The 27721-nt window shown below is 38.0% G+C and overlaps 1 long non-coding RNA gene across 2 annotated transcripts; it reads left to right on the top strand.

Moving 5' to 3' along the window:
* On the top strand, positions 1-27592 carry LOC110594778. Of its 2 annotated transcripts, none has more exons than XR_002481453.1 (3): positions 1-81; positions 18095-18267; positions 27526-27592. It is a non-coding gene; the product is annotated as an uncharacterized LOC110594778 (long non-coding RNA). The 2 variants fall into 2 exon arrangements; XR_002481452.1 differs by lacking the exon at positions 1-81 and adding an exon at positions 14756-14832.
* Positions 27593-27721: the final 129 nt, after the last annotated feature.

The raw sequence follows: 27721 nt of genomic DNA on the forward strand, positions 1-27721 counted from the left end.
GCAATGAATGAGTCTCTGTTGTTCCATATCCTTGCCGGTATTTGGTGCTGTCAGTATTCTGGATTTTGGTCATTCTAATAGGTGAGTATTAGTATCTTATTATTTTAATTTGCATTTCTCTGATGACATAGGAAGTGGAACATCTTTTCATATGCATATTTGCCACTTGTATATCTTCTTTGGTGAGGTGTTTGTTAAAGTGTTTACTTATTTAGAGACAGGGTTTTGCTCTGTCACTGAGACTGGAGTGCAGTGGCGTGACTGTAGTTCACTGCAGTCTCCAAATCCTGGGCTCAGATGATCCTCCCAACTCACCCTCTTGAGTAGCTGGGACTACATGCGTGCACCCCCAGACCTGGTTAATTTCTTGTAGTAATGGAGTCTTGCTATGTTGCCCAAGCTGATCTTGGGCTCCTGTTCTTAGCCTCTACAGGATTACAGGCATGAGTAACCATGCCCAGCCTGTTAATTGGGTGGTTTGTTTTCTGATTGTTGAGTTTCAAGAGGTTTTTTTTTTTAAAAAATATTTCAGATAACAGTTCTTTATCACACAGGTTTTTTACAAATATTTTCTCACAGTCTGTGGCTTGTCATTTCATTCTTTTACAGTGGCTCTCACCGAGCGGACATTAATAGTTTTAATGAAGTTTAGCATATTAATTCTTTCATAGGTCATATCTTTGGTGTTGATTCTAAAGAGTCATTTCAAAACTCAAGATTATTTAAATTTTCTCTTATGTTATCTTCTAAAAGTTTTATACTGTTGTGTTTTACATTTATCTATTTGAGTTGATTTTTCTGAAGGGAGTAAGGCCTGTGTCTAGATTTTTCTTCTTCTTCCTTTTTTTTTCTTTTTTGTTTTTTTTATGAATGTCCAGTTGTTCCAGCACCTTTTGTTGAAAAGACTGTCTTTTCTCCCTTGTATTCCATTTCCTCCTTTGTCAAAGATCAGTTGTCTTTATATATTTGGGCCTACTTCTGAGTTCTCTATTCTATTTCGTTAATCTATTTCTCTGTTCTTTCACCACACTGTCTTAATTACTATAACTTTATAGTAAATCTTGAAGTCTGGTAGTGTCAGTCCTCCAACTTTCTTCTTCTTCTTTAATATTGTGTTGACTACTCTAGATCTTTTACCTTATTATAGAAACTTCTAAATAAGTTTGTTAATACCCACAAAATAACTTGCTGGCATTTTCATTGAGATTATATTGATTCCATAGATCAATTTGGGAAGAACTGATACCTTGACAATATTGAGTCCTACTATCCATGAATATGGACTGTCTATATATTTATTTAGTTCTTCATTGATGTCTTTCATCAGGGTTTTGTAGTTTTTCTCATGTAAATTTTGTACACATTTTGCTAGATTTATACCTAAGTATTTCATATTTTTTGCATGCTAATACACATGGTATTGTGTTTTTAATTTCAAAATCTGCTTGTTTGTTGCTGATACGTAGGAAAACAATTAACTTTTGTATATTAACCTTGTATCTTACAACTTTGATATAATCATTTATTAGTTCCAATAGGTTTTTTATTATTGTTGTTGTTGTTGCTTGTTTCTTTGGTCTTTTTACATAGATGATCATATCTTGAGCAATGATAGTTTTATTTCTTCCTTCTAAATCTGTTTAATTTTAATTTAATTTTCTTTTAATTTTAATTTCAATTTCATGACTTATTGCATTACCAATAATTAAGGTTTTCCAGTATGATGTTGGAAAGCAGTGGTGAAAGGGTACATCTTGCCTTGTTCCTGATCTTAGTGGGAAAGCTTGTTTATTACCATTAAATATAATGTTAGCTGTAAGGTTTTTTTTTATAGATATTCTTTTTCAAGTTGAGAAAATTCTCCTCTATTTTTAGTTATTGAGAGGTTTTATCCTGAACGAGTGCTGGATTTTGTCAAATGCTTTTTTACAGCTATTGATAAGATCATGTGATTTACTTTTTTTAGCTCCCTGATATGATGGATTACAGTAGTTAATTTTTTAAATTATTCTTCATAGCCGGGCTCGGTGGCTAAGCCTGTAATCCCGCACCTTTGGGAGGCTGAGGTGAGTGGATTGCCTGAGCCCGTGGGTTCGAGACCCGCCTGGGCAGCGAGACATCATCTGTACAATAAATCCAAAAATCAGCTGGGTGTGGTAGCACATGCTTGTAATTCCAGCTACTTGGAAGGCTGAGGCGGAAGGATCGCCGGAGCCCAGCAGGTCGAGGCTGTGGTGGCCGGGAGCGGCCACTGCCCTCCAGTCTGGACGACAGAGTGAGACTCCAATTCAAAAAAAAAAAATTATTCTTCATTTTTGTCCACAAAGACACCTTGCAAACCCACCCTAACTTTTATCAGGATTAGGTGAAAATTAGCGGTCTATACCCATTTTTTTCTGGGGATCAGAAATGACTAGATAATGTATCAATGAGAAGAAGATATAAAAGAATATATTTGTGGTTTTACAGTTCTTGTGTACTTTGCCTGGTTTTTAAAATAACATGCTTTTTAATTACAGAAGAAATATATGTATATTGTAGGAAACTTGGCAAAAGAAAAAATAAAATAAACAAAACCAATAATCCTTCTTCCCATAGATAACTACTGTTAATATTTTTCTGTATTTGTTCCCTCTCCTCTTCATACATTTATTAAATGCATACACACACACACTTATCTGTGAAAAAATTATATCATACTAATAATTCACACATAGAGAGCATTTACTAGGTACTATGCCAAGCATTTTATGCATATTATTTCATTTAATCTTCACTATAACCATAGGTGTTATGACCTATATTATTTCCATGCTAGAGTTGATGAAATTGGGTCCAAAGAATGAAGCTCCTTGATCAAAGTAGGTAAGGATGAAAAGTTAAGCAGATAAGAGTCCACAGTATTAATTCCATGTTAATTTGGTCACCACATTTTATTAATATTAGATTTTACTACTTAAATTGAGTTTAGTAATGATTAGAGGATTAATTTGTTAAACCCTGATGAATTATTTCATTTGAACAAATAATTCAATGTATATTAATTATAATTCAAAATATTTAAATTTAAATTTATTAACAGGATAGCTTTCTTGCCTCAGTTTAAATGAGGCAGAGGATTACTACCCATATGAAACATCATAAATTGAACTCCATTCTTGTCATTATCTTTGTTTCTTATTCCTTCTTTACTGTTCCAAAAAAAAACCAACCTGATGAATTTGTCACTAGAGAAAGGGGGGGGAGGAATTGTCTCATAAGCCCACAAAGGATTCACATTCAACCTCTTCCACCCTAAAGCCTCACCCTAAAGCCCTGGTAGAGTGATCATTAAACAGTGATGGATACTAAATCCATTTCTTTCTTTCTCATACTCTCTAATGTTTCCCTAGTGGTCTAAATCATGAAATGGGCAGAAGTTAAGTTCTTAAACTATTTAGAAACGTCTGACAAAATTATGATTTCCCTTACAGAGAGAATTAAATGTATATAACATTATTTGTTCTGAATGTTACATTTTATCAGAATATAATATATTTTTATTTCAGTAACTTGTCTCTTAAAATAATATTCTGCTAGAGTATTATCAGGAGTTCTATCACATCCCCATCTAAAGTTATCTGTGTATGAAAGTGTTTATCGTGATCATTATACATGTGCACTTTTATAATCTGCTTTTCCGTGTGATGTTTTGGTGGCTCATACATTTTAAAGAGCTGCATAATTCTTGATATCTTAGGTATGCTTATATTGTTTATGAGCATATTATTTGTATCTATCTTGTAGATGAGCTTCAGGGGGCACTGCCTTAGAATTTCTTCAAACTATTGTGATTTGTTTTCTAGATTTGTTGTAAAATGTCAACACTGCTGCTTCTTACTAAGAAAGAAGAATATGTAAGGATTCAAAAGGGTATTCTTGCAGAGCCTGATTTCAAATGCTGAATAACAAGTTTAATTTCGAATCATAAGATTTTATGCTCTAAGGGTTATGAGATATAAGGTAAGATTCTTCATTTCAACCCTTTCATTTTATGGATGAGGAAACTGAGATTATGGCTTGCCCAAGGTCACTAGCTAGAAATGATGCATCCTGCCTAGGAACGACCAAGTCTTCTATAATATCTTAACATAGAGGGAATTTACTTACTATACTGTTCCCTATAGTTTTGGGATTGAGATAACCTATCTGGAAGATTGAACATTTCCCTATAGTCATGGTCTCTGAAATGAAGTTTCCTAACCTCCTCTCTGGTACATTCCATAACTGCTACAACCAGGAATATGCAAGACCACCCAATGACAAAATTTTGAGCTACTTTTAGACTTACAAAAAAATTGCAAAAATAGTACAGAGAGTTTCTATATGTCCGTATCCCAGCATACTCCAATGTTAACATCTTACATACCATAGTATAATTATCACAACCAGGAGATTAACACTGGTACAGTTCCATAAACTAAAGACTCCATTTGAACTTCACTTTGAAGTTTCCCACAAATGTCTCTTTGTTTGATGTTGTTGTTTGCAATATTCCACTTAGGATTCCACATTGTGTTTCGTTGTTATTTCTCTCTGATCTCCTGTTGTCTGCCATAGCTCTTCAGTCTTTTCTTGTCTTTCATGACTTTGGTACCCTGAATGGTATTGATTCATTATTTTGCTGCATGTCCCTCATTTCAAGCCTATCTGGAATCTTCTCATGATTGGTGTGAGGTTGTGTAACCCTGTTAAGAGCACCCTGGAAAGGGTGTCTCATCCTTTCATAACAGTATTCATAACGTCCTCACAGTATTCATAACGTCAACATGTATTATTATTGGTGATGTTGGTGTTGATCACTTGGTCAAAATAGTTACTGCTAGACTTTTCCACTGTAAAGTTACTGTCAATGACTGAAGATGGAAAAATTTGAGCTACAAAATACATAATGATAGTTAGCTGGATTGTAACCCATAAAATAATATAAATATCCATAAGCATAGTAATATAAACAATCAGTCAAAGAGATATAGTCAGTTCTCATTATTCACAGTAGTTATATTTTATATAGTCTCTGTGAACAGCAAATTAGTAAATATTGAACCATTGCTCCTAGGGGAAATCTAGATTTAGGTTTCTGGGAACCACTGGCCAACCAATCAATACATAATATTGTTTCATTTTTTTTGTGTTTAAAAACACCTTGTTTAAGATATTTTGCTGATTAATGTGCATCAAATTCATAGCCAACAGCACCATAACTAGTGCCTGAATGAAGCTTTTTAAATACATGTCTTTTCTCTGTAATGTATGTCACAGCTTAAAAACACTAGACAACACTTCAGTACTATACTTGGGGACATTTTAAACAGAAGAATGACCAGCAAAAAGCACAAAAATGTAAAAAGGATGGCGCTAAATAGACTGCAAAAAAAAAAAAAAAAAAAAAAGACACTTGTTTATGATGGGAGATCTGAAATAAGAAGACAGGAAGTCACTTTGCATGATCTCAGCTGGGAACATTGGGTACTCAAATTTTTTGCACTTCTATATAGATCTGTAAATGACCAAAAAATGTAAACAGTATTTATTTGGGGGTAACAAATAAATTTTAGCAAATAGGTTAATTTTCAAATATGTAATCCATAAAAATAAAGTGTTTTTTAGTGTTCAATTATATGTGGAGAAGTGGCAGCTCTTTTTTTGCAGTAGAATTCTAATTAATAAATATGAAAAGAGTGAAAGACATAGAAAATTACCACTAGGCAAGCTTCACAGTGATCATTATTGCAGATGGATCTATTGATGGATGCCAGACACAGTGGACAAAGGTTTGAGGAACACAGAGAATTGACTAGTCTGAAAGTATATCCCCCAAGATATTTGTTGACCACAGGGAGAAATGTAATACTGCATAATTTCTTTATTTTTTCCTAGTATTTGCATTGCATTAGCAGATTTTGACTAATAAATATAAATAGGTGGCATGTGCTCCAATTCTTGATAATAAAGGACCTTCATATTTTTTAACTGCATCTTCTTACCTGAATAATTAGCCCATGTTCAGATAAAGCTGCTAACTTATACCTAATGGGAAAAAAGTCTCAGAAGTCTCTACTTCATTATGGATGACTTGGGACTCTTAAGGACAGCTTCCTCTGGAAAATCATTCCAGGTAGAGGTAAGCACTTAGTTCTTCAATGTTCCACTATTTCACACTATGAAATTGATTGTGTACATGTCTTCTGAACAGGGTGTTTTCTGAGTTCAAGGGCTGCCTCTTTCATCCCTCTATCTCCCATGATAAGCACATTGACTCATACATAGTGGTCACTAAGTAAACATTAATTGGAAATGGGATGGCATGAATGGGTCAGGATAGGATCCAAGATAAAAACTCTCGTCTGTTGGGTAATTCTTGTCTACATCTTTTCCACAGGTGGGTTTTTGTTTTTGCCATATTTCTGGATACTAATCTAACAAGCATATCCTTTGTCATATGTAAAGGTACATGGAAATGAAGACAGGCCATTTTAAGCATGTTTGATCCAAGGGAATTTTCTTATTCCACATGTCTTAGTTCGGATGTGATGTTAAATGCTTTATTCACATTCCTGTCTTTATCCACAAAACAGTGGTATTGTTGCCTCTAGAGGCAAAACAGATTAATGGCAGCATTAGTTAGAAACTTTATGAAGCAGATTATCTGAAAAATCTTCTAATGCGGGGGTTGGTTCTCAGCAACTGTGGCTTCAGGTTGAATCAAATGTATTAGCCAGAGTAGCTAGCTGATGTAACAGACAGTTCTCAAATACCAGAGGCATAGTGGAATACCTAGTTTTTTGCTCATGAACAATCCAATCCCGGTGTACCCAGTTGGACAGTTTTCACCTGAGCAGTGTTTCAGGGACTCAGGCTTTTTCCATTTTGCATTTTTACCTTCTGCCAGGTGCTCAGAGTTCTTATCTCTGAGCTGGTAGGTTTTTTGCGCCAGGTCCAGAAATCATTTCCTGCCTTTTGCCCACATTCCTATGAATGTAAACGGAACACGTTTTCACACCTAAATGCAAAGCATGCTGAGAACTGTTGTCTAACTGTGTGTCCAGGAGAGAAAGGAGACATTGTTTGGTGAACAACTAGCCAGTCTCTGTCTCCTCAACTCCGCCTGGCATCTCTCCTCTGAATTCTCATGTCAGTTGTTTTTCTTATTCTTCTTAAAACACTGAACACTTTCTTCATTGTATTCATTCATTAAAACCCATTAATAACATAATGAGCTCCCACAACAAGCTGTCACAATATTTGGAAATCATGAAATGCTCGTTTTTAATTCTATCATTCAAAAAGAAAATCATATGATTGCATGTACTTTAAGATATTTAACTGTCCAAGTTTTCCCCAAATGTTTATTTACTGCTCATTCAGTTCTTCATATTTTGCCTTTTTGTAGTCTTACTGGAAACAGAGGCAGATTTAAAGAAGATTTATAACAAAAAAATTTAATTTCCCCCTTAAAGTTAATTATCCTTGAAAGTTTAGAAGAAGATATTAGTTAGTCTTAGTAAATTTGAGGATTGAGAATCACTGGTCTAGTCTCCACTTATCTGTGGACATGTTACTTCTTTCTGTTAGTGTGTAAGCAATTCTAATTTAGGGACCTTGTCTAACAATTTTTTTTCCTACTACTCAAACTCTATCCTTATTCACCTAACTCATCAAAACTTCTTCTTACAAAAAAATATTATTTGTGTAACTTTAAAATATATTAATTGTAGAAAAGGTTAAAATATAGGTAAGCAAAAAGACAAAAATTAAGATGACGTGTACAATTTCAGTCTTTTTTCTGAGTATATATGTGCATGTGATTACAGTATATGTAACCTTTTGCAACAATGGAATCATACTAAACATATAGTTATATGTTTAAGAAATTTATTGATATATCCATTTTTATTTTTTTTTAATTTTATTTATTTATTTATTTATTTATTTATTTATTTATTTTTGAGTTGGAGTCTCACTCTGTCGCCCAGACTGGAGTGCAGTGGCCGTTCCCGGCCACCACATCCTCGACATGCTGGCCTCTGGCGATCCTTCCACCTCAGCCTTCCAAGTAGCCGGAATTACAGGCATGTGCTACCATGCCCGGCTGATTTTTTGATTTACTGTAGAGATGAGGTCTCACTGTCCAGGTGGGTCTCGAACCCGTGAGCACAGGTAATCCACTCACCTCAGCCTCCCAAAGGCGCGGGATTACAGGCTGAGCCACTGAGCCCAGCTCCATTTTTATATTAGACATCTTTTAATAGAATTTCATTTTTAGCATATTAAGATTACAAAGCAACACCTATAAGAAATTGGCATTTGTACGTAAAATTAGATAAAGAAGAGAAATAATGTAGAACTTAGGGGAAGAGTTGAGGGTGTTTTGGTTAGGAGACAGTATAGCATGGTGGTTCAGTGCTTCTACTAGGGTTTAAATTCAAAGTTGACATAATAATCATAATCAGGATGAAGATTATTTTGTATGAAATGAAATAGTTATATTTGGGTCAATAGTTCAAGCACATTTTTGTGATACAAATGCAACACCAGGCTGGGCGTGGTGGCTCACACCAGTAATCCCAGCACCTTAGGAGGTGGAGCCGAGGATTGCCTGAGTCCAGCTGAGACCAGCCTGGGCAACTTGGCAAGACCTTGTCTCTACAATAAATAAAAAAATTAGCCAGGTGTGGTGGCCCATGCTTGTGTTCCCATGCTTGGAAGGCTGAGGTGGAAGAATTAACTGAGCCCAGCAGGTTGAGGCTGTGGTGGCCGTGAGCATGCCACTGTACTCCAGCCTGGGTGACAGTGAGACTACAACTCAAAAAAAAGAAAAAAGAAAAAAAAAATGCAGCACTAGACCCATATATCCCAGCTTTATAATTTACTAACTGCAATCCTTCTGGCCCAGATTTCCTTATTTTTAAATGGGCACAATACTAGTGTCTGCCATATAGGCTTGTTAGGAGTATTAAATGAGTCAATTCACATAAAATGCCTGGTATATAGTAAATGCTCAATAACTGTTAGCTATTATGAAGGTGCATATAAATTTAAAAACAGTAAATAGTACTCTCTCTTTATAAGTAGGCTTTACACCAGTGGTTCTCAGCTAGGAGCAATTTCTCCCACCTCACTGCCTAGGGGACATTTGACAATGTCAGGAGACATTTTTGATTGTCCTAAAAGGTGGGACATCTACCCACTGACATCTACTGTGTAGAGGCTAGGGATGATGAACAACCTACAAAACATAGAACGGTGCTCCCCACCACCCAACAACAGTATTATTCTGCCCAAAGTGTCAATAGTGCTGACACTGAGAACCCCTGTTTTAAGAAATATGTATTCTGTGCTGTTATATGTGGAGGGGGATTTGCCATCAGAGTCACATAATTAACCTTTCTGACCATCAATCTACATGTCTAGAAAGATGTAGAAAATTAAGTGGCAAATTTCACCTGGTTTTTGTGGCAATCGAGTGATAGATTGTATTAATTGTTTGCAAACTGATACACTACGCAAGTATAGGTTAGTTCAAAATCTGTTTTCTTCCATTGTTTTTAATTTTTTAATTATTGCCAAAGTAAGGAGACTTTTCAGATTTTCACAATTGCCTCCTCCTCCCATGAAATTTTAATATGCCCCCTCTTCATGTATGACAGCACAGAATATATTTCTTTAAAACAGGGGTTCTCAGTGTCAGGACTATTGAAATTTTGGGCATAATAATACTTTTGTTGGGTGGAGGAGAGCATCATTTATGTATCGTAGGTTGTTCAGCAGCATCCCTGGCCTCTACCCAGTAGATGTCAGTGATCGCTCCCTATCCCCATCAGATACCACTGAATATCTGTTTAGCAGTTGGATAGGGTTGAGGTTTGGAGGGCCACAAGCCACTGTAATTGCTAAGATTTTTTTTTACACCCCCAATAACCAGTTTTTACTCTTTTGGGGAAATATTGCCACTATTGAGAATGAATAGTCTAAATAAAAGGCTAAAAAATAGTCTAAAAGTATGCTTTTTTAAACAATGTTTAAATAACTTATTAAATTAAAAGTAGCTTAATACCCTCTGTTCTGTATTTGGGATCATGTTGAGACACCAATAGAAAACTCAAAAATAATACTTAGTGATTTAAAATGCCATAGGTATTTAAAATGGACAGCAAGCCTCATACAAATGAATGAGATTTAGTGAAATCTGAAAATGCGAAAATGAAATCTGGTAGAGACCCAAAATACGAGACATTGAAAAGGAGACAGAAGCTTTCTAGAGAGGCAGCTAATCTGAATGTAAGCTTATCATAAAAGGAAACATAAAAGAAGAGCTTGAGAGGATAAGGCATTGAAGGAAAATTGTGCTGGATAAGAAAGCTGAAGAAATCATATGAACTTTTCCTTTGTGCAGGCCAAAGTTACTACATTAACTAGGTACTTTTTTTCCCTCCTGCTTTGTTTGAAAAGGAAAGATTAAACACAGCTAAATCTGCAAAGTGAGAGGCATGTCACGCATTGGGGAAAATTGGAAACATACAGTCTGTAGGTTAACTACCTGGTAATCAAGACACAAGCCTTGGAGGGATCATTCTGTTGTCTGGCCTGTTTGTATCTGTTGCCTTTGTTCCTCCCTCTCCCACCTCCTATTTGTAAATCCTCAGTGAAGGCTCCTGTCTGAGTCTTCAGCCTTATCTCTTTGTACAACATCTCCACGGGCACTCTTCCCTTGTCAGCTCAACCTCCCAAACTCCCAGCAATTCTTTTGAGGGTCTCACTTTCTTGCTTTTGCTTATAAACAACACTTCTATTTGCTTATAAACAATACTCCTCAAAACTTCCTTTTCTACCTTCGTATTCTTTATTCCTTTTAATTTCTATTTCCCACACTGACAATAAGGGGATAGGAAGGAGTCTCACATTACAGGTGTATTCACAGTCAGTGCTGAATTTCCTTTTTTGAAGGTAGAATTTTTTGCACTTATTTTTATATCCATGAGCCTAGGCTGGTAGAGCATGGTTGATGCTTGACACATGTTCACTAAAGCAAAGGAGCTATTGTTTTCCTCCTTCTCCATGTGGGGTGTGTGCCAAGTTTATAACAATTCTCCCTTCTCTGGAAACTCAGAATTGCTATTGGCTTGTTCTTCTTTGAACTCCTGACCCCCAGCCACAGTTAACTGACAAGGGTTGAACACCTGACCATAGCTAGGCTAAATTCCCATCCTTGAATCAGTGAGGAAGTATATTGAGGAACTATAGGTTAGTCCTTGTGGCTAACCCCAGGGCATAGAGACACAGGAGCTGTTACAAAGCCATCTTGTAGATTGAAGAGTGGAGAAAGCCAGCCTTCCATGGTAAGACTGAAGCCATGGTATAGAGAAAAGCATACAGAATATGGAGAGAGAATCTGAGGGACTCCACCTGATTCCTAAGTCTTGGTTGCATTTCTGCATTTGATTCCATGAGATGCTCTCATATTCTTATAATAAATTCCCTTTAGTGTTTAAATTGCTTCAAGTGGTTTTGATGATTTGTATCTAAAAATATTTCACCACTATATCAAATTCTAGGATTTCTTATATCAATGAAGGAAATTATACCAGACAAAATGTCTGTATCCATATATGTATATCTCTATCTATCTATATCTATATCTCATATCTATATCTATATCTATATCTATATCTATATCTATCAATGGAGGAGAGACTAAACTTACTTAAAAATTATAGTTGAAAGTCAATTGGTAATCTTATAGCATTAAGATTAGATTTGAGGTGATTGGTAGAATAATGCCAAGGGGCTCTGTGTATTGTTAAGTTTGAAGAAATAGGAAATTTTTCCTTCAAGATGGAATAGGAGCATAATGAGAGAAAACCAATACATGCCTAAAAACCCTAAGCAACAGCCAATGACAGAGCAAAGGACCAAATAATTAAACAAGGGTACATAAGAAAACTAAGAGTCATTCCTCAGTGCTTACTGAATCTCAGGGTTTTCCCAACTACTGCTCTCTTCAGCCTATCTCTGTCCACCCTAGTCTAAGTGGCCATTGTTTCTCCTCCCTTAATGGCCTTCCAAAAGTAGACTGCTAGTAGTTGCTCTTGCTACCAATGATTCTCCACACCATAAGGTGACTAAGTGATCTTCTAAAGTTCTTAACTAATCTTGTCACTCTTCCCAAGTAAAACTTTTAGTGTGTTCCTTCATTCTTTCCCATAAAGTCCATAAAGTACAGCCCTTGTCCACTTATCCAGCATCATCTGACACCTCCTTCCCTCCTCCTGTAAGACCCTGGCATGGGCTGCCTCTTAGGCTGTCGCCTCAGTAGACTCCCTCTGCTGTGGAACTTTTGCACATGTTGTCTCCTCTCCTGGACTGTTCTTTTCTGCCGCCTTTACTCAGTTTTCTTGGCCTCTCTGACTAGAGTAATTACTCCTAGTATAGTACTGTGTACCCATCCTTTTTATCACTTGTTATTGTAGCAGTTTTGCTTTTACTTCCCCCCCCCCCCATTATTTAGTTGTCTGTTTATTCTACTTGACTGTAAGCTCCACAAGGGTAGGAAATCTCTGAATTAGCCTATTATTTTAGTCATAGAACTAACAGAATGCTTAGTAGGGAATCAACAAATATTTGTGGAGTGAATCCAAATATGGGAAGGTAAAAGAAGTAAAAAGCAAGTAAACAAAACAGTAGGCTTCAACTTACTCTTTCAAAGATTAGGTGTATACTTCAGTTGTTTGTAACTCATAGTTTCTCTTAGGTACTAGGCTCTTTATGAACAACTCTATTGAAAAATACTAAAATCCTTTTTACAAACAAGAGCATATCAGTAAAATGAAATGTATTTAGTGTTAGTGGTACTTCTAGGCCAGCCCACAAACGTCTGTTTAACCCATAATGTCTCTAAAATGGTAAGTTTCAACCCTTAAAATCTACTAAGCCCCTATGAGTCTTGAGAAGGACTTAGGGCTGTTGAGAGAAGAACTCTGATGACCAGGAGGTCCCAGAACTTCATGGATGAAGGATGCTATCAGAGGCATGCTCTGAGGTCTGCAATTCTGGTAGCAACTTAATAACACTTGAGGATGTAACCTGTTTATTGTATTTTCAAGTGCAACTGGGTAGGAGGTAATTTTTGTTTTCATTATTGGATTCTTTGGGAGCATGAAGCATTCAGGCTTAAGATGAGCAAGATCTCAAAAAGCAACTTTTGCCTGTCTCCTGGTTTCTGCCCCTACACCCCTGGAATATATACATTCTGATATTCTGAGTGCTAGGTTAATATTTCTTCACTTGAATATTCTCATACTTTTCTTTTAGACATTCTCTATAAACTTAACCTACGTTATTTCTAGAGAAGTTTTTGTCAAATTATTCTGGCCATTCTTAATTTTACTCTGAAAGTGTTCACCTTTATATATCATAGTTCAGATAAGAAATTAAAATTGCTATTCTCAAGTGAAAAAAAAAAATCCAACAAAGAGGATTGCCTGAAATGAAACTCGGTATACTTTCCAAAGAATTTTACAAATACCTTCCATGCAATAAGAAGCACAGGAATTCTGATGAGAACACATTTTTCAAGAATTCCTTTCCATTTTCTCTTTCACTCAGGAGGTGGCCTCTTACTGTGGCTGTTGGATGTAACCAGTGAACCGAATACTTGAAACCAATTTGCTGGTTTGAGGAGAGGTTATTGATTCTCACAGCATGTATATACTTGGAAAATTTCATTGTTTAACTCTACTTGTGGATGATTCTTGCCTCATACCACTTTAAATCAGGCAGACTGGGTGAGTTATATAGTCTCCCTTTGTTTTGTTGAAGTTGTCAGAGGAGATAAAAAATGTTTACTAGATCTGAATGTTGCCTTGAATGAAAAATACTGTACATACTTCTCAGAAAGTCTGGTCAGTTGAGAATTTTTTTTTTTTTAAGCACAAGCTTTATTTTGAGGGAGGATGTTAGGAGAGAAATTTCTGTGCATTTTGTACAGTACCAAGAAGACAATGGTGGTAATTGATAAAACACCAAATCGTGTGCATTTATATTATTTTTTACTAAATAATAAAACTTGAACTAAATAATTAATGTTCAACTCTTCGGGTGGGTTAAAGTGAACAAAAGTTCAGCACATTTGAGACCAGTGTTTCTTCTGGGTGTTGTTTAAGAATATACATTAGGTGATCAAACCACACGTTACGGAGAAAGTCTGCCATTTTGAACCCATGTGAGCAGCCTTGTTAGCAGGAGGATATGATTTATTATTCCCAATCACCATTCATAATATGATCATTATGAGCAAGTTTTCAGAGTAAATCTATGGCCACCAGAAAGTACTTTAATTTGTGATAAGGAAAGTTTCCTACTGCTTAATGGAGAGAGACGTCTCTGCCCCTTATCTGTACAGGTTTATAGTGAGAGACAGGCCCTATGGAAGTGTGAGAAGTGTTGAATTCCTGTTGTGATTATTAGTATGTGAAGTTTATGATACACATAGCCCTAACTTAATGATCTTGTGTTATTATTTTTCAACAACAGTAAAGGCACACCAGCTATACAACTAACAGAAATACATAATTAGTTCTGAAGTAGTGTACACTTTGGTGATTGGTAGTTTGGGGGACCTTCTGCCAAATTCCTTGAGGAAACCTCCAGAGAGTCACCAGTAACTTTAAGACTGAGGCAGCTTTCAAGGATACGATTCTCCCTCTTTATATTTTAGGGTCACCTCTGGATTTAACCGCCATCCCAGTCTAGATCAGGTCACTGGAACTGAAATTCTGAGTTACGGGAACCAGGGTGAGTGAGTACTATGAAGGGAGATGTAGAGTAATTTCTCTCCTTATTCAAGAGATGAAGTAAATTGAAAGGGTTAAGGAAAACACTGTGACAGAAGGATTTTTTTTTGTAATATCATATTTACTTTTATAATGCAGAATGGTATTCTTAATGTATTAACTGGTTTCCCCCCATATCTGACAGCTTCTGTTGCCACTGTCTCTTTCCCAACCACATTCAAACATAATTTGTTGTATCAGGAAAAAAGAAATTTCACAAGATAACAGGAAAAATAAAAGACATTTGATTTCCAAAAGTCAAGACTCTGACTGGGTATCGAAAGAAACACTGAGCTGAGCTGAACCAAGGCTTTCGGCCCCTGGTAGCACCTGAGATTTTCCAGGTGTGCTGGTGAGACAGTGAGGACAGGGCTAGAGTTAGGGGAAGGAAGAGGCAGTTAGATGCTGGTGAGGAGGTAGGGAAGAGGGAAGGGAAGGCAGATAGAGAGAAGGGAAGCAGAGAGAGCTCTCAGAGGGTGGTGACCCCTCTCTCCTCTGAGAAAGAGACTCTAACCCTGCTTTTCAGAGGAGAACTTGCGGATGACAGAACTGAAGATGGATTGGGGTTGCCATCACTTCCAAGCAGAGCCCAAGGAGACTACAAAACCCTAGAACAGAAAGGGTTGAGTGGTGTCCAGGGACAGATGGTTTGAGTCAGCCTCTGAGAGCTGAGTGCAACCCAACACAGTGCACAGGTGTTAGAATGAGTCTTCTGTGCTCAGAAGCACCACCAGAATAGGAATCAAGGACCCACAGAGCTTCTTGGCACCCCTGTGGTCTGGAAGTGGTGCAAAAAAAATCTCTAGTGCCAGTGAGGTGCTTAGCATCAGCTGACAGGGAGTGTGCCACACCTGAAGGAGTCTTGTGCAAAACCCACCAGGAACAGGGATATCTCAGCCAAGGTTGGCACAGAGAGGGCATCACCCAGAGAAAGAGATAATACCCCATCCCCATTGTCCTGGTACAATGTGAGCCCTCTGAAACCTAGTGAAAAGGGTGAAGGTACAGAACTGAGTGAAGCTAAGGCTCTAACAGTGAAGGTAGGCTCAACATAGATAAGTCAGAAAAAGTTTATTTTTACAGAAAAATAAAGTTAGATTTCTTGTACAATTAGCTTGGTTAGCTGAGATTTGGACCCAAAAGTAAAATCAATGTTTCACTCAATACATTTTTAAAAAATCAGGCATATCAAACAAAATGATTTAGCATCTCCTTTCTGGAATTCAGGAGAATTTTGTACATCTGAACACAGATCTTGATCATTGCTACATAGCTAGATTATGTGCAGCCTCTCAGTTTCATATGCGTAGCTAGGTCAGTGTTGCTTAAGGTCCAACTATGTGGCTGGAACTATCCTGAGAACTGTCACCATTTTCGCTTATTTAATCCTTGAACCAATATCTGTGAGAACGCATATTATTCCCATTTTTCCGATAAGTAAATCAAGACTCAGCAAAGTGAAATCTGAGGGAGGTCTGAACAATTTTCAAAGATTTGATTCCACAAATCAAAGGTTGATTCCACATTTTGGTGGATAATGCTCCATTCCTCCTTCCTTCTTCCCAACATCCCGCTTCTTTCCTTGTGTGTTTTTCACACCGTTCCTTCTTCGTGTCTTTGCTCCCACGCACCTACTTTAGATATTGTTCCTCTTCCCTGTCCTTTTGACATCCTCCCCGGTTCCAATTTCACCTGGCATAATTCCAATTTCACCTGGGCCTGGACACTTTTCCAATTCTCTCAGTTGTTATTATCCACCCTCATGCTCCCTTAGCACCTACACATTCATAGCAGCCCCTTGTCAAACCTTGCATTACAAGGTTTTGGTTACGTCCCTGTCAGCTGCTGGGTTGTAAACCCCAGAAGAGTTCTGCCTTGTGTATTCCCAACACTTGCCATGAATTTAACATCCTAGGCTGGCAGGTATTTTGGTGACTGACATAATAAAATCTTAACACATATTTGTCGAACTAAATTGAACTTAAAACTCTAAAACACACAGTTAGTGAAATATGAGACCTATGCTAGAAAGAATGCTTAATTGGCCGTGACTTTGAATTCCTCACCACTTTCCTTCTTTTTCTCTCATTTTTTTCACTTCTTTCCTCCAAACATACAAAACTTTTTTTTTTTTTTTTTTGAGTAGGAGTCTCACTCTGTTGCCCAGGCTGGAATGCAGTGGCATGTTCACAGCCACCACAACCTTGACCTGCTGGGTGAAAGAATTTCAGCGCCAGTAATGACTCCACACCCAGCCAGGATCAAGAGATTTATTTAAGGGGCTGTTACAGAGAGGATCTGTAACGAGGAAAAGAGAGAGAGAGAGTTGCAGGGAGTGGGCTGTATTTATTAGCCTGATAGGGGCCGGAAGGGGCCGTGTTATGTTTCTGTTGGAGGAACTGCATGGGAGTAGAGTGGAGCCAACGCGGTGTTATAGTCCTATTGGATGCATAACAAAGCTGGCTAAGGATTGGAAGCTTGCAGGTTTGAACTTTGCCCCGGCGGGGAATTGTGCACACAGAAGCCGGGACCTAGGGCCTTTGTTGTCTGGTGTGTCCTCACCATGCTCGGCGCCATTTTGGGAGCCACCTCTCTGGTCGCTTCCTGCACCCTTCACTGGGCTCAGGCAACCCTTCTACCTCAGCCTTCCAAGTAACTGGAACCACAGGCGTGTTGCCACCACAACCCTGGACTCAGGCAATCCTCTTGCCTCTACCTCCCAAAGTGCTGGGATTACAGGTATGAGCCACCACGCCAGGCTCATACAAAACAATTTAAATGATTGGTTTAGTAACAACCACCTAGCTTCTATAATATATCCTCTATTATATTTATGTTATTATATCTGTCCATCTAGCCATCCTTCTATCTATCCATCAAAACACATTATTTTTTCCTCACTGCCTTTCAAATATGTCCAATGTTTGAGAGACCTTTGACTTTGGGTCCAGCTCTGTGATTAACTCCTGGGTTCAGCCACTTCCTTGTTGTGTGTTCTTGGAGGTGTTGCTTAACTGGTCTATGTTTCCTCTGTGTAAAATGTAGGTAAACAATGATGCCTTCATAGTTGTGATGAGGGTGAAATGAGATAATGTATATAAAGGGCTTGGCACAAAGTGTGTCTTAAATACCTGGTAGCAAAAGAAAAAGCACAGCATGAATATTTATTTCAGCCATCAACACTGATTTTCAATAATTTGTGGTGCTGGTACTCTTGCTTCTAGCCTCTGCTTTACCCAGCAAGAAAAGAAATTCACAGAACAATCAGTCCAAAGACTCAGTCTAAGGAAGAGTTTTAGTCTCTTCTTTGGTGATGAGCAAGGTGTCCCTGGATCTAAGAATAGAGCAAGGTGTCTCTGGATCTAAGAAGTGGGCAAGAAGTCGCTGGATTTTAGAGGTGAGTTTTGGAGTAGATACTACAGTCCAAATTCCCAGACACAATGAAAAGGTCATAGAACTAGTGGTAGAATTTTTAATTATATACTTTCATCCAGACGACATGGGAGGACTTAATGCTTATCTAAAATTCAGAAGAACCTTTGACAAAAATGGAAATGATTAAGGGAGGACACCAGAGCCTTCCACAGCCATACAAACCACGTCTTGAGCCCTATGGTGAAGAGATCTGTATATTTTCTGATTATAAGCCCTCATTAGTACCACCTCCTCTAAGGCTTAGAATATTTTCAATTCATGGAACCATCTTTTTTTCTTTCTTTCTTTCTTTCTGGTTTTTTTTTTTTCCATTGGAGTCTCACTCTGTTGTCTAGGCTTGAGTGCAGTGGCCAACTCACGGCCACTCCAGAGTTGACCGCTGGGTTCTGGTGATTCTCCTGTGTCAGCCTTCCAAGTAGCCAGAATTACAGGTGCATGCTACTACGCCTGACTTTTTATTTATTTATTTATTTATTTACTTATTGTAGAGACAAGGTCTCGCCAAATTGCTCAGGCTGGTCTTGAACCCATGGGCTCAGGCAATCCACTTTGCCTCAGCTTCCCAAAGTGCTGGGATTATAGGCTGAGCCACTGAGCCTGGCCAGAACCATCTCTTAATTATGCTCCAGATTGTCTTGTCCCTGGTGGTTCTGGAAAGCTATGGTTGGAGAATGGAGGGGGAGATCACTTTCTCTGTGACCTTAGACCAGGCAGCATTTGGAACACTGGAATGAAAGAAAAGGAAAATCTCATCCTTTGTTTCCTGCCTGTGCTCTCGCCACACCCATTCCCATGCCTAGCCATCATGGTGTCCTTCCAGCTCTTAGTTGAATTATATTGAATACAGGATGGTGTGGATATCATGGTTTGAATTAAATTGAATCTCATCCCCTTGAATTGTTTTCTGCAGTACACTTAGAGTTGAAGACTCTTAATTTCAAATTTGTGTTAGTATGTGCCAATAGAGTTGTCCCAAGATGAATTAGAAAATGCCTGATGTCCTTTTCTTCACAATGGTTTGCAATTTGGAAAACATGCCACATTAATTTGTGGAACTTTTTGAAAAACGTGAATGCCTTCTTCCCCCAACTCCCAAACCTCACCCCTCACTCTGAGTCAAAGTCAGTGGGTTTTGGGTTAGCCCACTGGAAACTACATTTAAAAAAGCTCTATGAATTATTTATCTTTACAGCCCTGGCTAAGAATTACCTCTTTACCATAAAGCTGTATAGTTCTTCTTGAAACAAATCAGTGCGAGATGAGGTTTGTCTTCTTTTGAGATGCATAACCTTGGTAGACTGTTTTTTCCCTCTTTTAATTTTTTTATTTTAAAGGTTGTGGGTACAATTCAGGGTTAGGTATACAAATGTTAATTATACAGGTACACTTGTTGATGAGGTGTGTCCCCCTCTCCTGGCAGATTCCCACTACTGCCGGTCCCACCCCCGCACTGGCAGTCTCCCACTACTGTCAATCCTTTTCTTGTAGTATTATGATAATTGTTCAAGGTCTGCTTATGGGTGACAACATGTGATGCTCAGTTCTTTGTTTCTGTGATACATCACTCAGTATTATAGACTCAAAGTCCATCCAGGTTGCTGTGAAGTTTATGATGTTGTCCTTCTTTATGGTTGTATAATATTCCATTGTGTATATGTACCACATTTTTTTAATCCAGTCCTCTTTTGATGGGCAGCATGGTAGGTTCCATGTTCTTGCTACTGTGAACAATACTGCGATAAACATACATGTGCAGTTATCTTTTTCATATAAAGATTTGAGTTCTTCTGGGTATATTCCCAGTAGGGGGATTGCGGGGTTGTATGGAAGGTCAATTTTTAGATCTTTTAGGAATCGCCACACTGTTTTACACAGAGACTGTACTAGTTTACCCTACCACCAACAGTGTAGAAGTGTTCCCTTTTCACTGCATCCTCTCCAGCATCTGCTGTTTTTTGGGTTATTGATGATGGTTATCCTGACTGGAGTTAGGTGGTATCTCAGTGCAGTTTTAATTTGCATTTCTTTGATGATTAGTGAGGCTGAGCATTTTTTAATGTATCTGTTGGCAGCTTGTATGTCTTCTTTTGAGAAGTGTCTATTCATATCTTTTGCCCACTTTGTAATGGGGCTGCTTTTTTGTTTTTGTTTTTGGCATATTTGAGTTCCTTGTAGATCCTAGATATTAGACGTTTGTCAGACATACAGTTGGCAAATATTTTTTCCCAGTCTGTGGGATGTCTCCCTACTCTCTTGATGGTTTCTTTGGCTTTGCAGAAGCTTGTCAGTTTGATGGAGGTCCCACGTGTCTGTCTTATGGCATGGGCACTTGGGGTTTTGACCAGGAATTTGTTGCCAGTTCTAACTTCCATAATAGTATCTCCTGCATTTTTAAAGGTTCTTATAGTTTGAGGTTTTACATTTAGGTCTTTGATCCATTTAGAATTGATTTTTGTGTATGGGGATAGGTAAGGGTCTTGTTTTAATCTTCTGCATGTGGTCAGCCAGTTTTCCCAGCACCATTTACTGAATAGACTCTCCTTTCCCCAGTGGTTGGTAGTGGAGGCTTTGTTGAAGGTGAGTTGGCTGAGAAATTGAGGTTTTGCTTCTGGAATCTCTATTCTGTTCCATTGGTCTATATACCTGTTCTTGTTCCAATACCAGGCTGTTTTGATTATTGTAGCTTTATAATAAAGTTTAAAGTCTGGGAGTATGATACCTCTCACTTTGTTTTTGTTTTTGTTTTGCTGAGGATTGTTTTGTTATGTTATGATTCCATATGAATTCCTGTATTGTCGTTTCCAGGTCTGAGAAGAATGATGTTGGTAATTTAATGGGTATTGCATTAAATCTGTAGATTGCGTGGTAGACCTTTTCATTTTGTTTTGTTGTCTATTACTTGATGGCTATAAAATGTAAAACTAGCTGAAATAAAAGGAATACAAGTCTTTCCAAAGTACAGTAAGTTGGGCATAAAATAGAAATAAGGGCAACCCAGTAGAGCACTTGAGAAGACTCTCAGCTGAAGTGAAAAAGAGCTACTAAAAGTTATATTCCAGTCAGCTGGGAAAGACGTGCTGAGCCTATCAGGTAAAGGTATAGCCTAGAACAAGAAGGCAGACATACAAAAGGAGTACTGTATTTTGTCAATTCTAATATGTCTGTGTTTCACATTTTGACAACCCAAGCATCTGCTGGCCTGGTGCCATTGGGATGTAGTGTCATCGTCTATGAAGTACAAACTTTGTTGTTATTCATGGTGGCATAACAGGATACCTTCAATCCCTCAAAGTGTCAGTCAACAAACTATTCAAGAAAAAAAGTAAATCCTGGTTGTTGTCTGACAATCTATTGTCATCAGCTGGTGAGATTTAAAAACAAAAATAATAACACTAAAACTTTTAATTGAGTGTTAGTTGCTCTGAAGAAAATTCAAAGATAACAGTGGCATAACTAAATAAATGTTGTATTCTCAATGCTTGTGATGACACAGATACCAATATTATATAAAAATGGGAGCAAATATGCAAATTCTGAGTTCAAAAGTGACTCAGAAGAGTTGGAGTCTAAGTGTGAAGAATGGAATAGAGATTAATCGGCAGCATTTTTTCTCTACATAATGGTGCATCTTGCAAACAATGGTGTGTGTCTTACATTCAGCATAATATGCTATTTGTATTGGTCTTTACAGAGGAGAATATTGAAGAAGGTTCTCAATTTCAAGTAGTTCCCTGAAAAAATCATATGTGAAAGTATAGCTGAGGCCCAGTGAATCACAGACCCATTTGTGTTTAACTTTTATAAAGACCAGTCACCGAGATCTAAAAAACTAGAGAAGAGTCACCATGTATTTATGCAATAATAATATGTTAAAAGAAGAATGGCTGGGTTACATTAAGAAAATATTATTCCAATTTAGTGGAGTGCAATGGTTTGCACCTATAATTCCAGCACATTGGGAGGCCAAGGCAGGAGGATTTTGAGCCCAGAAGTTCAAGACCAGCCTGGGCAACCTAGTGAGACCTTGCCTCTATGGAAAAAAAAAAAAAAAAATCCAGGCATGTGTCTGTAGTCCCAGCTACTCAGGAGGCTGAGGTGGGAGGATTGCTTGAGTTCAGGAAAGGAAGGCTGTGGCAAGCTGTGATTATGCCACTGCACTCCAGCCTGGATGACCAAATGAGACCCCAAATCAAAACAACAACAACAAACAAACAAACAAATATTTTTATTTTATGAAATTTGTTAAAGAACTATGTAAACATATGAACAGGATCTGATGGGTGTACCCGGCTGGACTTTCAAAAAGTCTTTCATGGGGTCTATGCTGAGAAAAATTAGAACAGCAACAACAACAACAACAAAATTACCATTGAATTGGAATAGGAGGCAGTGTAGAGGTTTGAAGTTTAAGTATTCCAAATTTATTTTATAGATTACAACATCTAGGGTTGGAGGTCAACTTTTCATTCCCTTCCTCCTGGGATGAAGTATTCCTAAGAAGCAGTCATTGTCTCTACACTAGGACACCTTATAGTAGAATCTCTATAATCCATGAGTCCCATCCCTCTACCACATGCTATTCCTTTTTTTTTTTTTTTTGTAATTGAAAAAGGAAGAATAATTTAATACTCTTTGAAGTAAAGAAGAATTGTATATATTCTTCTTTGCTCTTCTTGAATATCTCAGAACAAGTTTTTATATAAACCTTAGACTGTTCTTCTCTAGACTGAATATCTCTTTCTTCAATGATTTATCATAATCTATTTCTTTGATGCCCTACCTTTCCTTGAGTTTCTCCTCTAATATCCTCCAGTTTCTCTACATCCTTCATAACTAGCTAACGTAAGTCTCATTTGTCCAGGAATCTTCATGTATGATATTTTCCAAGCCTAATTATCATTAGCAACCCTTTTATTCTCAAAAGTGTCTGATTAGAGCAATATCATATATGGTCAACCTCCTTACAAGTGAACTGAATGTAACATCTAAGGGGAGGCTGATTAGCAAAAGTGAGAGCAGGGGTCTCTCCATCCTACGTCCTGTTACTCTCCAAGTGCAGCCAAAAAGATGCATTAGTGACTTGAATGGGCCATATGTCACACCATTACCTCTTGTTAAGCTTGTGGCTAGATACAGTCCTCAAGATTTTTCCACATTTGATATGATGAAGCCACGTCTTCCCCCACGTAGTACTCATGCTGGTGGTTCTTTCGTGTTTGTTCCTACTAAACTTCATGATGTTAGGATTCAATCCATTGTCCGGTCTGTTGTGAACTCTGTCATCAAAAATGCTGCCTTATTCCTTCCAACTTCCATTTCCAGAAGATATAATCTTGCCTTTCTGTATCGTTATCCAAATTCTTTTTTTTTTTTTTTAACATTTATTTATTTATTTTTTAGAGTTGTGGGGTACTTGTGAGGATTTGTTACATAGGTAAGGTGCATGACGGTGAAGTTTGAACTTCTAGTGGGCCCTCTCCTCCCATAGTAGTGAACATGGTACTCAATGGGTGGTTGTGTGCCCCTTGTCCCTCCTTTCCCTCCCTCCTTTAGCAGTGCCCAACATCTGTTGTTCCCTCCTTTGTGTCCATGTGCTTAATTTTTAGTGCCCACTTATGAGTGACAACATGTGGTATGCATGTGTATGTTTATGGCAGCACTATTCTCAATAGCAAAAACATAGAATCAACCAGATACCCATCAATAGTGGACTGGAAAAGAAAATGTGGTGCATATACACAATGGAATACCACACCGCGATAAAGAAGGAAATAATCAGGTCCTTGGCAGCAACATGAATGCAGCTAGAGACCGTCATTCTAAATGAACTATCCAAATTCTTTATTTAAAATATTGTATAGAACTGTCTTCTTACACTTTGTCTCATTCCAGTTTGACTTTCATTCACATCATAGCTTTTGAATAAAAATATCTTAAGAGACCTTTGCAACTATATTTTGAAACTTCAGATTTCTAGTGTAGAATGACTTTCCCTAATCTATGCATCTAGATCCTGGACCTAATTAAATAAATTTATAAATAATGAAAGAAATTTAAAATCTAAGCTAAGTCTGATGTGATTTTTTCGTAAGTACACTTCTTTCTTAACCTGTGTGGAAATGTAATGACTGGCCCATAGCATAGGTCAGTTCTTAATGAATATTTGTTGATCCAAGTATAATTTTTCATTGAAAAATGAGCAGAAGATCTTGTTCATGACTCTTGCTGTTTGAAAAAAAAGCCCCTTTTTTTACACCTGTCAAGGACATCTGCTTTGGGAAGTCCCACAGACAGCTTAGGTCCACACCAGAGTATAAATTGACTATTTGCTAATCGTGTAAATATTATTGCTGAAATGAAAACGTGATTGAAGCTGAAAGTGTGAACCGAATACAGAAAGTGCCAACTCTTTAATGTAAACAATTAATTAGGCATCATCTTTAAGTCTGGTGATAGGTCCCAGGGTGTTAATCAAATCAAATATCACCAGCTGCTGAGAGAACAGGCTCTTTCAGGAAGCATCCCTTATACTGAGGGGGAGAGAGATGTGCCATTAAAATGGATTTTCTGAGGCTCCAATAGCTAAGGACACTTAAGGAAGAACTGAAAGAAACAATTATGTAGGCATATCCATAACAGATCAGACACATTCTGCCTTGAGTCAGCTAAAGTGGTGGGAAAAGCCTAGATTTGGATGTCAGCCAGTTCTGGGTTCAACTCCTGATTCTGCTTTTTCTAGCCTTGGGAAGTTGTGTGATCTGTTTGAGTCTTAGTTTCTTCAGCTTTAAAATGGGATGACAACACTTACCTTGTAGGGATTTGTGAGTATAAGAGACTACGTAGGCAGCATCCTGAGCCATATTCAACTTTTGGGAAGCATTCTTTATGGCAATTGCAGTGGGAGTGATGGTGGCGTTTGATAGTGATTGATTGGTCCCCACCCTGCTGGTCCCCAGATTCTGATCCTCACTGTTTGAACCCCAGATTCTGATCCTCACTCTGCTGCTGGTTTGTCCTCCTTATCCTTGAACATGTCTTTGACTTTTCAAAGCTTGCTCTTCCCTTTCTTTGAAAAGGCAGATGTGAGCTCGATGGTGCTCCAGGGCTAATTGCCCATCATTCTACAACAGGGATGAGAATTAGGGCAATTCTGTGATAACTGGAGCGAGACACAGGAAAAGCCCACTAATATGTGCAAGGGTGGCATAGTCACCAAGGATGATGTCTTATAGGGCATTCAGTTTTCCTATCCTAACCCTGTCCTCTTCCTAGGGGAGACTGGAGGTCACTTGAAGTGAGCATCATCAGTCCTTACCACCACACCTGCCTGGCTGTCATCAAGGTGAACAGGTGGCCCTAGCAAACATGCTTAAGGTAGAATATGTTTGTTCAGAACAGGAGAGATTCAGCACCATAACAAGGGCACCTTGAAGGAAAAAGTAAATTGTGAAAGGTACAGAGGGCCTGTCTTGAACTATTGGAGTGTTTAAAATAAAATTATTTACTTTTCTTTTTTAATGAAAATTAATACATGGTTGGTTTACAGAGCTATGAATAAACAGTAATTCAAAGGCTACCACCATTAACATTCTATGTATGTCCTTTCAGTCACTTATATATAAAACAAAAATGACCTCACACTATCATCAAGTCTCACAGAATACTTTTTCCAGTTATTTACCCCACCTTCCTCATCAATACTATTTGAATTTTACTGATTTCCACTCGTAGTGATACCTTGGTTATTCAGCAGAGGTCTCTAGATGGAGGAACGTACCCCTACAGTGTATGCAAAGGGATATTAGGGAGCAGGAAGAACATCTTGGAATTTATGTTTATATTTTTCCCTCTTCTTTTTAAAGTTGTGTGTGTCTGTGTATTTCGTAACATGAAAAACATGCCTGGAGGTAGAGTCTGGAGCTGGGACGGTAGCTCAAAGGAGCAAAGCTCTTTCCAATGTTCTATTCTTCTTCCCCAAAGTCCAGGCCTCCTCCTCAGGCTTGCAGTCTCACATTTCAAGACGGCTGTTACATGACTACACCTTAAGCTCATATTTCAGGTAGGAATAATGGGTGGAAATGAAGAGCAAATTGTTTGATCCTAGTAAGACTTTGCTTTTAATTCAAGAATGGATGACTTTCTTCTCATTGGTCAAATCAAGAGAAGTTGGGAAACTGAAAATTTTAGTTTTGCAAACTCTGTGGCAAAAGGACAATGGCCTAGGGAACTGTGAATTGTTTGAGGGCAGGCAGCCTTGGGGGTTTGCCACAATCCCCTCCCCAGAAAAATACACACACTTGTACACACATGTATACGCCCATCCCCAACATACTAGGCAGTTTCAGGTCTTTCTTTTTTTCCTTTGTTAGTGGGTTTCTAGAGGGAGCAACTCCATAGGCCTAAATTGAGAATGACCATTTGAATGGATGCTTTGTTCAGTCCCAGATCTGGGAGCATGGGAGGAGCAACAGTGGTGGGAGACAGAGAGAGGAGAGAGTGGAAATACATGAATGGGAATGACAGAGAAAGCCCAGTAGCCACGAGGGTTATAAGTAGTATTCATTGAAATAACCATAACAAAGAAATATAATGCAAAAAGGGGGGGGCGATAAAGCAGTACCACCAGGGAGGGAGGGGTGTAGATAATCGTTCAGGTATCTGAAGCTTGAAAGTGTACCGTCCTGATGAATCAGAAGTGAGCTCTCTGGTAGGGAAAGTGGGATGATGAAGGTGGTGGTAGAGTAGAGTATCATGAAGTGAAAAGCTGAACCAAGTCCTCTTCCCTTCTGTACAGTTACAGGACAGTCATTAGAAGTGCAAGGGGTTTCTCCAGAAGGTTTTGTAACCTAGAGATTTGAGGTCTGATAGAGAACAGTCAAGCAAGATGAGTTCAGTTCTGTAGAATACTGCAACATGGTATTAAGCTGAGGATTTCAAATAATTTCAAGTGGAATTTATCATGGAAACTTGCAATTAGTTCCCTACAGATTCCTAGGAACTGATCACAATGTTTGAGTTTATAAAAGTTGCTAGTGACATATGCAAGAGCAGCAAAATAATTAATACCATTTCCTAAACTATCCTAAAGGATCCATGACAAATATTCCCCAGTTGGAAAAATCATAGATTCCTCCAGGCATCTTTGGCTCATTGTTGATTACAGAAGCAAAAGATTTTTAAGACCAACACAGGTGTTTGAGCCATGTTTATTTTCCTCTAGGGAACTTGGTGCTATCAGAGGAGGTCATCATATTGGAAAATAAGCTTATGAAAAAGTGGAGATCATAAAGTTCAAGAAGAATTCAGTGACTTTTCCAGGGGAAGAAATACCTGATTTCCTAACACAGTTTACATCCTGAACTGTTTTATAGAAATGATGTAACTGATTAATTTTTATAAAGCATTCCAAGTGTCAT

This window comes from Carlito syrichta, unplaced genomic scaffold (assembly GCF_000164805.1).
Source record: "Carlito syrichta isolate Samal-C Ts95f unplaced genomic scaffold, Tarsius_syrichta-2.0.1 Scaffold136067, whole genome shotgun sequence".
NCBI classification, from domain to species: domain Eukaryota; kingdom Metazoa; phylum Chordata; class Mammalia; order Primates; family Tarsiidae; genus Carlito; species Carlito syrichta.